Genomic DNA, 14,501 nt, shown 5'->3' with positions numbered 1-14,501 from the left:
GCAGAGATTTGATTGACGTCTGGTGAGGAGAGGGGCGTCAAATGACGATGTGTACCACTGTATAACGAGGATATTGATTGGAGGGGAATGGAAAATTGACACATTTGATCGGCATACAAGCCCAGTGGTACAAGATGATGTAAAACCTTGTAAAGTCTTGAAAGAAAATTTGTGGGAGAGTTCTGCCAGTGAAACACCAGGAAGTATGGCTGCTGCCACTCACATCTGTGCAAAAGAGCTTTTTGCCCATTGACTTCAATGTAAAAACCCAAGCCCATTTAAACCCCTTCTTTTTTTTTTTTTAACATCCTTGTCTCCTCACCTCCTCACCTCACCCGGAAATCGATCAAGGTGATGAGCGTCATCTGTGACTGCAGTATGAGGGGAAGTGTAGCGTAGCAGTTAAAGTACATGACTGGGACCCGCAAGGTTGCTGGTTTGATCCCCGGTGTAGCCACAATAAGATCCACACACCCATTGCTCCAGGGGAGAATTGTCTCCTGCTTAGTCTAAATCGACTGTACGTCGCTTTGGATATGTAATGCCATTTCACCTTGCGTTCTTTGGGGGACAGTTCTCCCAAATGTATAGTTCAGGTTATAGCAATGAGAACTGGTAAATGCCGTTCCAAATTGGAAGATTAAGGAGGGGGAAGGCATTACAGAATATATTGCACATTACCCACAATTCTCCAAGAAGGACAAGTTTCATATTTTTTTCTTGGCAAGAACATGCAAATTAAATCACATTAACTTTTTTGCTTTTTAAACTGTGTTAAACATTAGCTCCGAATTTATCAGGAATAGTCACATATCCTGGGGAAGGGAATTCGCGTAATTGATATCACACTTAAACACTGCACAGTTTGGCCCAAGGGGCTGGCATTAAAGCGATAAAGGGTAGAAGGCCACACGTAGAACCCTGAGGAACACCTAACGTGGCCGAAGGGCCAGTTATAGCCGAAGTTGATGAATTGCCATCTGTCTGATTGAAACTAAGCAGGTACAGTGTCTGTGATGCCAGGGAAGACTAATTGCCCGCAGCCCTGCAGCTATATTTAGAATGGAAACTCGATAGAAGAGGAGTCAGAAGTAGTGTTTGGATGCAGCCATCACATTCCGGAAGCTTGGCAATAAACGGTAGGCTGGAGATGTCCAAGCGAGGTTTTTTTTTATGCTTGGATGGGACTGCCGCCAATTTTCATCAGGAACAATAGCAAGGTGCAAAGTTCAAGTATTAATTCACGCTGCTAATGAGGCTGAGGTTATCTAATAAGCCTTAGAATAACATGGTTGGGAAAGTTTGAAGATGACAATAACGAGATCTACCAGGGAATTTGGTGGTGGTACTTTCATCGACAGTAGTAAGGCAAGAGAGTACAGATGCATGAAAATTCTTTTCGGCCATTAATGGTGATCAGAACATTTTGGAGCTGAACAAATGAATGACATTTCAATTAGCAATATTTCTCAACTTAATTAGCAGTAAAGAGCTGATCAAGAGCTTTGATTCCACCAAGAGAAGCTGGGTCCTAACACTAATACTTTCTTTTTTGCCTTTTTTTGCATTGTATTAAATTATCCGTATTTGTAATCAATGGGCTGCCATGGCTTATTTGTATGGATCTTCCTCTATTTCCTACTCACTCCCCTTGCATTATATGTAATTCCCAAACAGAAATTCAGAAACCAAACTCACCAAGGTCCAGAAGCAGAGGTGAAAAATCCAGATTAAGAGATTTGTCTTAAATACGTAATTGTTTTGGATTCAGATACTTTTCTGTGCTCAATTGATCTTGCCTGGTCCAACTGAACCAACTGAAATGACTAGAAGATTGGGTCTGTACTTTTTTTGGAGAGTATGTTCCAATATGCCAGACAAGTCCAGTAAAGCATAGAAGTATTTTAATCCAGAACAATTATGTATTTAACCTAGGTCTGGATGCAGCATTAAGATATCCTCCAATGGCAAGACTCAGAATTCAGAATGCTCACTGACATCTGTCTGATCTATCTTTGATTGACAATGATTAACCGTCATGTGCTCTAGTTCTCAGTCTTGGCAACAGGGATAATGTTAAAAGGGTGTATGTTACGATAAATGATTTATTTGAAACCATTTCCAGTATATATTGATATCTATAAGATTAGAACTACTGTAGATTCCTAAAAAAGGAAGGTTGATCTTATTTAGGGGCCCAGTCTAACATACCATGGGACAGATAATCTCCTTAAGCACAGGGCTCATTCCAACGGCTTATTATTCTCCTCTTTTCTTATTTTTCTTGATCCTTTTTCTACTCCTAGCTCCATCCATTGGGAGAGGCTAGAAATAGAGGCAAGAAAAATACATTAAGACAGGGAAAGCAAGACAACGTGAATTGTACAAATGGAATGTCCTTGCTCCTTCAAACAACAGTTCGAGGCCACGTCAGTTACAGATGTGGCAAATGAGGAGAGGTGGATTTCACAGGTCGATCATTTATATGTCAGGCTTTCCAAAAACTACTTCAGCAAAGGATGCACTTATGATTCCTAGTTCACATGAAAGATTGGGAGTTTCTAGTTCCTAGAAGGAACATTTAGCAGGTTGGAATGTCCTAAAAGATGGTGGACCTCAATCGATTTCTTGGTCAGGAGCAAGAAAAATAAAAAAGAGGAGAAAAATAAGTGATTGGAATGAGCCCAGTGTCCCCATCGTGGTGCTGGAGCATGGCCACGATAATATTGCCCCTTACTGGATCAATAATACCCCTTCCAGCTACAAAATGGTTTTAGAATTAAAGCAGAAACCAGCACACATCAAGCAGAAAAACACTACAGAATTATGAATGAAGATGAAATCATAGCCATTATAACAATTTATAAGGGTCCGGTCTATTTACACTCACCGAGCACTTTATTAGGTATTTATTAGACTTTTTTTTTTTTACTTCTACTGCTGTAGCCTATCCACTTGAAGTTATGATACATTGTGTGTTCAGAGATGCTCTTCTGCATACCCCTGTTGTAATGTGTGGTTATTTGCGTTACTGTCACCTTCCTGCCAGCTTTGACCAGTCTGGCCATTCTCCTCTGACATCTTTCATTAACAAGGCGTTTCTGTCTGCAGAACTGCTGCTCACTGGATTTTTTGCACCATTCTTTGCAAACGTGTAAGGCTAATGTGTGTAAAAATCCCAATAGATCAGCAGTTTCTGAGATACTCAAATCACCCGGTCTGCCACCAACAATCATTCCACGGTCAATGTCACTTAGATCAAATTTTTTCCGCATTCTGACAGTTGATGTGAACATTAACTGAAGCTCCTAACCTGTATTTACATGTATTGCATGCATTACACTGTTGCCACACAATTGGCTGATTAGATAATCACAGTATAATAGGTGTAATGAAGTAGAAATAATAAGTAATAAGTCCTAATAAAGTGCTCTGTGAGTGTATACAGTGGTGTGAAAAAGTGTTTGCCCCTTCCTGATTTCTTTTTTTTTAAATTTTTTTTTTTTACATGTTTGTCACACAAATGTTTAGATCAAAATAATTTAAATATTAGTCAAAGACAACACAAGTAAACACAAAATGCAGTTTTTAAATGAAGGTTTTTATTATTAAGGGAGAAAAAAAAATCCAAACCTACATGGCCCAGTGTGAAAGTGATTGCCCCCTACACCTAATAACTGGTTGGGCCACCCTTAGCAGCAACAACTGCAATCAAGCGTTTGCGATAACTTGCAATGAGTCTCTTACAGCTCTGTGGAGGAATTTTGGCCCACTCATCTTTGCAGAATTGTTGTAATTCAGCCACATTGGAGGGTTTTCGAGCATGAACCGCCTTTTTAAGGTCATGCCACAGCATCTCAATAGGATTCAGGTCAGGACTTTGACTAGGCCACTCCAAAGTCTTCATTTTGTTTTTCTTCAGCCATTCAGAGGTGGACTTGCTGGTGTGTTTTGGATCATTGTCCTGCTGCAGAACCCAAGTTTGTTTCATCTTGAGGTCACGAACAGATGGCCGGACATTCTCCTTCAGGATTTTTTGGTAGACAGCAGAATTCATGGTTCCATATATCACAGCAAGTCTTCCAGGTCCTGAAGCAGTAAAACAGCCCCAGACCATCACACTACCACCACCATATTTTACTGTTGGTATGATGTTCTTTTTCTGAAATGCGGTGTTACTTTTACGCCAGATGTAATGGGACACACACCTTCCAAAAAGTTCAACTTTTGTCTTGTCAGACCACAGAGTATTTTCCCAAAAGTCTTGGGGAACATCAAGATGTTTTCTGGCAAAATTGAGACGAGCCTTAATGTTCGTTTTGCTCAGCAGTGGTTTTCGTCTTGGAACTCTGCCATGCAGGCCATTTTTGCCCAGTCTCTTTCTTATGGTGGAGTCATGAACACTGACCTTAACTGAGGCAAGTGAGGCCTGCAGTTCTATGGATGTTGTTGTGGGGTCTTTTGTGACCTCTTGGATGAGTCGTCGCTGCGCTCTTGGGGTCATTTTGGTCGGCCGGCCACTCCTGGGAAGGAGTTCCATGTTTTCGCCATTTGTGGATAATGGCTCTCACTGTGGTTCGCTGGAGTCCCAAAGCTTTAGAAATGGCTTTATAACCTTTTCCAGACTGATAGATCTCAATTTCTTTCTTTCTCATTTGTTCCTGAATTTCTTTAGATCTCGGCATGATGTCTAGCTTTTGAGGATCATTTGGTCTACTTCACTTTGTCAGGCAGGTCCTATTTAAGTGATTTCTTGATTGAGAACAGGTGTGGCAGTAATCAGGCCTGGGTGTGGCTAGAGAAATTGAACTCAGGTTTGATAAACCACAGTTAAGTTATGTTTTAACAAGGGGGGCAATCACTTTTTCACACAGGGCCATGTAGGTTTGGATTTTTTTTCTCCCTTAATAATAAAAACCTTCATTTAAAAACTGCATTTTGTGTTTACTTGCGTTGTGTTTGACTAATATTTAAATTTGTTTGATAATCTGAAACATTTAAGTGTGACAAACATGCAAAAAAAAAAAAGCAATCAGGAAGGGGGCAAACACTTTTTCACACCACTGTATATAAATCTTGGTGCGCTGCAGGCATACAGTACATGAAGCAGTACATGTAGCATGTGTTTATTACATAGACTCTCTCATGGCCCTCTCCAGGCCCTTACCTTGGGGAGTGACAGTGCGTTTGTGAGATAAACCAGATGTGAGTGGCATTATCTTCTGCTGCTTGCACGTTCTTCTGGAGTGGGATAGTCTGAATATGAGAGAGAGAGAGCGAGAGGCACACATTTATATCACCCTAGCTTTGATGTCAGTGCCTTTGAAGTAAAAAAAACTGTTAAACGAGACCAGAGAAGACATAGTTTACAATCTTGCGGATATTGAAATACGACCCACTGCCATGTCGTGATGACAGGCCACTGACGGATTATATCCAGGTGTGTGACATACTTGGCCTGGGGTGCTCTGTCTTTGAACACATGGCTTGATGCAATTTTCTCTTTCTCTTGCTCCCCCCTCCTCCCTGTTATTCAAAGAATAACGCGGGATGTGTCCCTGTGGCTCTATCTGGGCCCCACCAGAAACAAGGGCCAATACGCCCAATACTAGATGCGCTGCATTGTATCAGGGACATTGAAAAGCAATGACGTTGTCCTTGCTGCCATGACATCACCCCACACTGCAGGGTTGCCCATGTGAAACAGGGCAGGCTTACATGAATAAAATCAGGAATTATAATAACGGGGAAGAAAATTATAGATTACAGAAACCAGGGCCATCCAACCCTATGATGGCTAATGGGCCACAGTTTATGAACTTTTATTTGGTTGTCAGAAAATTATCTTAAAAATGGATCATAAACTGAGCTTTCAGTCAAAATACAAATGCGTATAATTGTGTTACATTTTATGTTTTCCTTGTTGTTGTTGCTTTGCAAAACGAACCTACATCCTACAGCTGTCCTGCCCTCTTTTGATAGTCTTCACTGAAAAGATTTAATCTGTCTTCGATCACGACAGAAACTTTATAAAAAATCTTGTCAGTTGTCTTCTTGTGTTTTTAATAAATAAAGGACATTGTGTACACTGTAGTGATAGCCGTACAAAATTGTATTCTTGGAACTACAATGTCATCAACGAACTTTTACAGTTAAGTAGGCTATCATTTTCGAACCTTTATAAAACAACTTATCTCAAATACTATGTAGCCTATAGGACAGGTCCTGCTATCAAATCTGATCGGGAGGCTGATGTTAATGTGTCAGGGAATCCATGACTTGAATGTAACTATGACGTTTCATAATTATTTTGTATTAATTCGTTTTCATGCCTCTCGGTTTGCGTAACAGTCCTTGGTACCCCCATCCCAGTACATTTTCTGAACTCCCGCACGTTATGTGCCTGCTTTCCTGAGAGGAAACAGGCTGTCATCCCGGAAGCAGCGGAATTTTGGGGGGTTGGGATGAACGATGGAAGCAGCAACGTGTAGTAGGGAGTAGCGCGGATAAACACACATCTCGGCGTAAAAAACACGGCATCGGAGCTTACACGCGGCACCCGTACGGAGACCACAAATTACTGCACCGCAGTAGAAATGGACGAGCGGCACTGACAACAGTCTCGAGCGGCGCAGAGGGTGAGAGGGGTTGAACGCAAGCTTGCTCGTTTCTCATATGCAACCCTGTGTGTGGCTAACGGCAGGCTATCTGGCTATTCAATAACATATTGCCTTCTCGCGCAGGTGTACCATTTATTTTGAGTTGGATGCAGTACTGTTCGGGACGATTATCTTTTTTTTTTTTTTTTACTGTGGACGAACCAACACCTCGGGTTAACATCACCACGTCCTGAATAGCATTTGTCTTTGCATGGAAGTTGAATTGAAAAGGATGTTGACGCGATATGGAGTCTGGGGGTCACAGTGATGGATGTTTAGGCTACCCCAGCTCCATGGATAGTGCTAGCATGGCTAGCTAACATCGCTTGTGGCAATAATATTAAACTGACGTCGCACAAACGTAGCTGAAAGCATGCAGTTTGTTGTAATGAAAAAGCCTAAAGCAAGCGACACCAGTTTGATTCTCAAGGTAACCGCAAGAATGAGTTTCCCCTTCATCCGTGTCAAGGGGAGGCGGAATAACAGCACGCGGCACGCCTGTCATAGGATACACTATAAACTATCCTAACCCTACCCACCTTTAGTAACGTTAGCGCTCCAGGGGATACTGTAACCATGGCTGGTGGACTAGGATATTGTTAATATTTCATGATCCTACACGGCTGAGCTCGCTGAACAGCAATGATAGTATTTGTGTTGAACGCTCGGATAAAGTAAAGCGGTATACCGTATATAGCAGAGGTGCTGGTATAACTGTTTCCAGCAGTTGCAAGGAGATCACTTGCTTGGCAACCGTTGAATTTTATTTACATACTTGAACGTTCGCGTGTGCACAATGACATGCCGTTTCGTGAGCAAACCTGTGTTACTTGTATTCGTTTCGGACGAGTGTCTTGTTACACTGTGAATGACAAAGAACCTGGAACAAATTCCTGATGTAAATATGTCTGAAAACTTGCAGGAAACCCGTCTTCTAACATTTCTACCGCGGTAGCTATAACTTATGCTAATAATATTTAGTCTGTCAAAATTCTGGAAATACCACTTAGTGGTAATCTCAAAGACTGTAATCCTGCAACAAATAGTTCACAGTTTGCTAAATATGTGCTTTAATACAAAATACTGTTTGAAAAGTATTTATTTAAAACGGCAAAAACATTTCACAGTGCATTCATTCTGACCTTAAAACCTGTTCACATAGCTACTTATGCAAATCTCTCTACTAATGTTTCTACTGTAGCTGAACCTAAAGTGCAAATATTTGCTTTTCCTTTTTTGCCGAAGCATTTTTTAACTGGGTGTAATTTATATAAAGCAGCCCTGAACATCAAGGTTCCATCTGAGTCCACTTTCCAGTAACGTTTTATTCATTTTTTTTAAATCTTCTAAGAACTTGATATAAAAAAATATATATATATATATATATATATATGTATCACAGTGCTCCTATATTTTCAGCTAGGACTACTCTCAATTGGATTCTCTTACTATAGGCGACAGCTAATTCCCTGTCCCTGTATTCGGTGTAATGAAATTGATAGTCGGCTGTAACAATATTGGTGGATCATGTGAAGTTAGAACTCATTTCAGTAAAATATGTATTGAAATGGCTTTTGCTAGTAATCCTCCCAGCATAATAGCTTTGGACAAAAAAGGCAAAGGAATGAATTCAGAATGTTAATGTTCTGGGTTTCGTCCTAAAGGCAGGACTATTTTATGGGAAGAAAAAAATCGGAATGTGCTCACTTTGAAAAAGATGTCCGAGTAGTAGTTGAAGAATGCCATTCAGGTTCTAGTCTTTGTGCTGTAGCAGCAGAAAGGGATACTGGGATATAGCCTATAGCCAAAAGTATTGAATATAAATCCAAGAAAGCTATACTTTTGTTATACAATACCTTTGTCAGACCACACAGAGTACTGTAGGCAGTTCTGGGCACTTTACAACAAAGATATACCGTAGGGGCTCTGTGGAAAGGTTCAAAGAAAACATTGGTTCCTGGTATGAAAGATAGAAGTTATTAGACTTGAGAAACTTAATCTCTTCAAGCTTATTAAAAGGAGATTTTGAGCTATTTCATTGAGGCTTTTAAATTCACAAAATGCATTGAAGTGAACTACAAATGATTCTTCTTGTTGAATTCTGTCAGATATAGCTTATAATATATAGCCCGGCTATATATACAGTCACTGAGCACTTTATTAGGTATTCATTAGACTTATTTTTTAGACTTCTACTGCTGTAGCCTATTCACTCAGAGTTATGATGCGTTGTGCGTTCAGAGTTGCTCTTCTGCATACCCCTGTTGTAATGTATGGTTATTTGCGTTACTGTCACCTTCCTGTCAGCTGTGACCAGTCTGGCCATTCTTCTCTGACGTCTCTCATTAACAAGACGTTTCTGTCTGCAGAACTGCTGCTCACTGGATTTAAAAAAGCTTTTTGCACCATTCTTTGCAAACTCTTGATGCTAGTGTGTGTGAAAATCCCTGGAGATCAGCAGTTTCTGAGATACTCAAACCACCCTGTCTGCCACCAACAATCATTCCATGGTCAAAGTCACTTAGATCACATTTTTCCCCATTCTGATGGTTGATGTGAACATTAACTGAAGCTCCTGACCCATTTCTACATCTAATGCATTGCATCGCCAACTAGTTTGTAAGTAAATGGTGAGCACAAGGTGTCCGTTAGTGGTCAGGTTTTTTTTTTTGCTAGAATTGTTAGGCTGAATGCCTGTCTCAATGTTATGTTACATAATTACATAATTGGTTTGGATTCAAATGCAATTGCGCCAACCCAGAGGACCAGAAGGTGGGGTTTACACATTCTGAGAGTATTTCATAGGTTCCAATATACCAGACAAGCCCAGTAAAGCATATAAAAGTATTTGAATCCAAAACAATTTGCGTATCCGACACAGGCCTGTTTCTGGAACCTTCTGTCCACCATCCCCAGTCGTGGCATCAGTGTTGGGAGAAGAGGTATAAAGGGAAATTTTCTAAATCCTACAAAGTATAAGTGTAAAACACAGAAACATTCAGACTGCAGCTTTTGACAAGTTGATAAGGGGAGGCTGGGTTTTGGGCTTCAAAATACATTGAGCAAAAGGTAATGTTGAATAAGGAAGAGCGATATTCAAGTGGGGGAATAACATGTTTACGAGAGAAGATAAGGTATGACATGAAGCCCTGGCATCTGTGTTCACTGTGTTCACACAATATGATACACATACCCTTTGGTAGTAAACATCTTTATGAATCCTAACATTGTACCTTGGACATTGTAAGACTGGTGAATGCTTAGACAGCTTAAAATTCTGTCTTGTGTTAAGCGAAGCAACAGGTATGGAAAGGGACGGCCCCGCTTGCATTTTGGGGGAAAGTGTCAGTAAGCACATTCGCCCATTCTTTATTGGCTTGCAAGTACAATTTTGAAATACTCTTGTTGTGTTGAACCGGGTTCTTCAACCTCTGCTAAAAAAGGAATAAGGGGATATTTCCATGACAAGGGGCAGCCTGATGGCTCACCACTGGGGCCATGATGCTCTGGATAGAGACTGCACTGGGTTGGGGGTAAAGGGCCTGGGGCGATGATAGCGAGGGTTCAGCAGACGGTAGTTGTCAGGTTTGAATCAGCCAGTTTTATTTATTTAGTCACCGGCTCAAGATCGAGCTGTGAAACACACCTCTTTTGGTCTAGAGGTAAAGTGGAATCTGTTTGCTTGAGAGTCCATTGTGAGACTTTCTTTCTTATACGGGGGCGACATAGGGGGCGGCATGGCTCAGGCAGTAAGAGCAGTTGTCTGGCAGTCGGAGGGTTGCCGGTTCGATCCCCCGCCCGGGCTGTGTCGAAGTGTCCCTGAGCAAGACGCCTAACCCCCAAATGCTCCTGACGAGCTGGTCGGGGCCTTGCATGGCAGCCAATCACCGTCGGTGTGTGAGTGTGTGTATGAATGGGTAAATGGAGAAGCATCAATTGTACAGTGCTTTGGATAAAGGCGCTATATAAATGCCTGCCATTTACCATTTATACTACTGCCTCTGTTCAAGCGCATGGCTAAATCACTCACTCACAGTTAAAGCAGTACTAGTACCATCTGAAATATCTCATTGTTTTCTTTAAGGTGCTTTGTTGTTGTGGCTACAACCACAGAGTCTTTTTGTTTGTTAGGATGACTTCATTTTGCATTCAGTGTCACTGAGGGGGGGGGGGGGGGGGGGGGGGGGGGGGGGGGGTTGTGCTGTGAGCTCCGTGTGTGAAACCGGTCGTCTCAGAGCCGCGTTTGATCTGCGTCGGTGCTGATTTGCAGTGTAATTTGCTTGAGCAGAGCAGATATTTGGCGTGCCGGTGTCAGAGAGAGAGATAGCGAGAGAGAGCCGGCTATGCGGGGCCGTGGCAAGGAGAGCGAGGGAGGAGTGGCGAATGTTAAAGTGCTGACTCGTCTTTTTGGCTCTGTCCCTGGCCCTTGACTCATTCGTCGGCTGCGCGGGATATCCTGTTCAGTCCTTCTGCAGCGGAAGCTGGCTGAGAGGCACTCTGGTATTCCAAGGGAGTGATTTTCAGCTTTCCGAAACGGAAAAAGGAAACAGCATTGTGGTGTGGCCTTTTTGAGCAGGGGCGCCGGCGTTGGGGGTCTTTACCAGTGGACAGATGCAGTAGAACAGGGGATTCTGGGAAGGCGAGAAGACTGCAGGGTCATATGATATTTAATCAGTGTTTCAGAGGTGCCTTTAGGAGAGATTTTCTATCAATTCACCAATCTGTTGGAATGGATTTATATTCTGATTCATCCAATCTGTAGGACTTTTTTTATTTATTTCAGTCAATGGCATAAACAAGGCAACCCAACAACACAGACCTTTACTGCTTTACTGTATACCATCGCTTTAATTTAATTTAATTTGGGCGGAGGTGGGGTTTTTTTTTTTTCGGCATTCATTCCTTTTCTCCACGGTGACATTCAATCAATATGCTCACAGGATATACTGTTTGAAAGTGTTAAAACTCACAGTTCTAAGACTAAGCAGGGGATGCCCTGTTGACTGGAGTGCTCTCAACGCCCAACTCTCCGTCAGTCACTCTGCCATCTTTGTCTGTGGGAGAGAGTTGGCACAGGGACTTGGTTCCAGCCTGTAGAGTTGTATCACTGTATTGCTACCTCTTGCTTTAGCTGGTTGTGCCACCCTCATGATTCGTCTCCAATGAACATAATGCTGAGCAATCGCTTCTCTACTGCACAAAAGAGGGGAAAACAAAACTAGGCCGAGTGCCATCAAGCATAACAGGTAGAGCAATAACTATCAGCGATCATATTTACACGCTGAATATTTGGGTGTTCTGTATTAGTTTGAAATGAGCATACCAAATAATAAGCTACTTTTTATGACAGCTAAATTGAGCCATTTAATGTGCCCATTTCAATGTCTAAACGCATAATCTGAATGAAACCTGAGGGACTTGCCGAGAACGCCCAGTTTCTTTCCCCAAACCTCATCCATGACTTCATTATGAGAAAGCCTGGCTGTGTTAGAGCTGTTGGTGCAATTTGGAGCTTCAACCATTCAGAACAGCTTTTCTACAGAGCACACTCATCGACAGACAGACAAATGCACACTTGCTCACCTCCAGAGACACACACGCGCTCTCACACGGTCGCATACAGACGCGCACACACGCACACTCACAGTGCACAGTATAGCCCTTGTACCCAGTGTTTATTTAAGGCGGGACAGGTGTTCTCAGCCCCAGATAACAGTTCCAGTACACTGACTCACAGGGGAGAACGCGTCATGTAGCATTTCTTATAAACACAATAACAGCTGTTTACTTCACTACTGTATGGCCCTATGCACATACAGTACACCGACAGCACATTACGCACATACAGACGGATACACACCTTTCACAACAATAAATACGTCCCGGACACACACTCCTGGCATATTTGCGCAGGCTTAGCTGTGCAAACAGTAGATGCTATTGATGCTTCTGTTCACATGACCTCAGGCCCCCAGACACCAGGCTGCTCTCACACCACCCTAAAACCATCCTACACCACCAAAAAAATGCCATAAAACCACCCTACACCACCCAAAAACCGCCATAAAACCATCCTACACCACCCAAAAACCGCCATAAAACCATCCTACACCACCCAAAGACCACCATAAAACCATCCTACACCGCGCTAACACGACCAAAACCACAATTAAACTAACCACAATTCTACAACTCCCATAATCTTAGCACCATTGTACACCACCCAGACCACCTCAAAACCATCCTATGCCACCCTAAACCCATGCTACACCTACCTAACACCACCCTAAAACCATCCCATACTACCCTGAGACCATCCTAGACCATTGCAACATTACCATAAAACCATCCTAATCTTATCAGCATTCTACACCACCCTAAAACCACTCAAACTTCACTGACTCCACCCTGAGAATCCCTCCCACATTATGTCAACAATTATGTGGCTGTTCAGGTTGTACTGTAGCACCATACCAAGCTCATCATTTTTTTCTGTGGAAACCTTGTTCACGAAAAAGCAGTCTTTACTAAATGAAAAGGGTTTATTTACAGATCCCATGTATTTTTTTGAGGGATTAATGCCTGAGTGAATTAATTAATTAATTCCTGAGTAAAGATGAGAATTAGAGTATTAGTGCATAAATAAATGAACCTCAAGTTGCATTATTTACCAGGGCACTAAGTTAGCCAATGAAAGAGCAGGACAAAACCCACACTGGCTAGTATAACCCACCGTGCCTCGTTCTAAACAGACCTCCTCAGGGAATCTGGAGAGGGTTTTAGCCTCCTTGCAAATGTTTTGGGCTCCCATCAGTGAACTGTAAGATTAAGATTTTCCTCATGGAAGAGATTTAAGACCCTGAAGACAACCGTTTCCCACAGAGCAACAAGAACATACAGGCGGTGAACCCCCCCCCCCCAGAATCTAGGGATCTGCAGGCCTCCTGCTGCTGATGTCAATGGTAACACCTCAACAATATTACATTACATTTATGGCATTTGGCAGTACGTTCAGTAGATGAGACTAAGAAGGAGACAATCCTCCCCTGGAGCAATGCAGGGTTAAGGGCCTTGCTAAAGGGCCCAACGGCTGTGCGGATCTTATTGTGGCTACACCAGGGATCAAACCACCGACCTTGTGGGTCCCAGTCATGTACCTTAACCACTACGCTACAGGCCGAAACACAAACACAAACTCAATGGCAATGGGAGGGTAGCCGGGAAGAAACCTTTGCTTTGCTGTTTGCAATGTAATTTTGCAAAAGAGCATCTGATGATTAGTCTAAATTGATCTTTTTGGTTAAGAAATGTCATGTTTGTCGAAGACCTGACACGTCACCAGCTAACAAAAAAAAAACCTTATCCCAATTATCAAGCATGATGACAATTCTTGAAGAGAACGTCAGGCCATCATCCATCGATGAGATGAAATTGCTCCAAAAATAGGTACTGCAACAAAGGCCACCCTGTGTTGAGTTCACAAACTTTGAAGCAGCCCTGTATCCACTACAGCCCCAGTAGGCAATGCATATTTGCTCATAGTATCTCTCAGGTAGGGAGGGCTGTCAGACATCCCACCCTCGCTAAAATTAGCCAGAAGGATATCGACCAGAATTGGGCCCCCTCTGCACAGTACATGACGCTAGGAGGAGTCCCCCCACACTTTATGGTTCCTGGGTTTGCAGCACTTCATCAATTTCCATGGGGATAATGCGATTTTCTAAACTTCACTTTCGCCTGTGGTGTACATTGCTGATTTCGTAGGAGATTCCAGGAGAGTTGAGATGCCCGGGTTGCAGCTGAGAGGAAGCTTGCCTGTGTCCTCCTGAATTAACGGAGGTG

The 14,501-nt window shown here is 42.4% G+C and overlaps 1 protein-coding gene across 1 annotated transcript in view; it reads left to right on the top strand.

Moving 5' to 3' along the window:
• The first annotated feature begins 6,464 nt into the window (after nucleotides 1–6,464).
• tbc1d16 (TBC1 domain family, member 16) overlaps nucleotides 6,465–14,501 on the top strand; it is a 33,875-nt gene continuing 25,838 nt past the window's right edge. Inside the window, exon 1 of the mRNA XM_061225031.1 lies at nucleotides 6,465–6,638. The gene's annotated coding sequence lies outside the window, so the exon portion shown is untranslated. The remainder of the gene's footprint in view (nucleotides 6,639–14,501) is intronic.

Source organism: Conger conger, chromosome 16 (genome assembly GCF_963514075.1).
Source record: "Conger conger chromosome 16, fConCon1.1, whole genome shotgun sequence".
NCBI classification, from domain to species: domain Eukaryota; kingdom Metazoa; phylum Chordata; class Actinopteri; order Anguilliformes; family Congridae; genus Conger; species Conger conger.
This window is presented reverse-complemented; position numbering and strand designations above follow the sequence as displayed.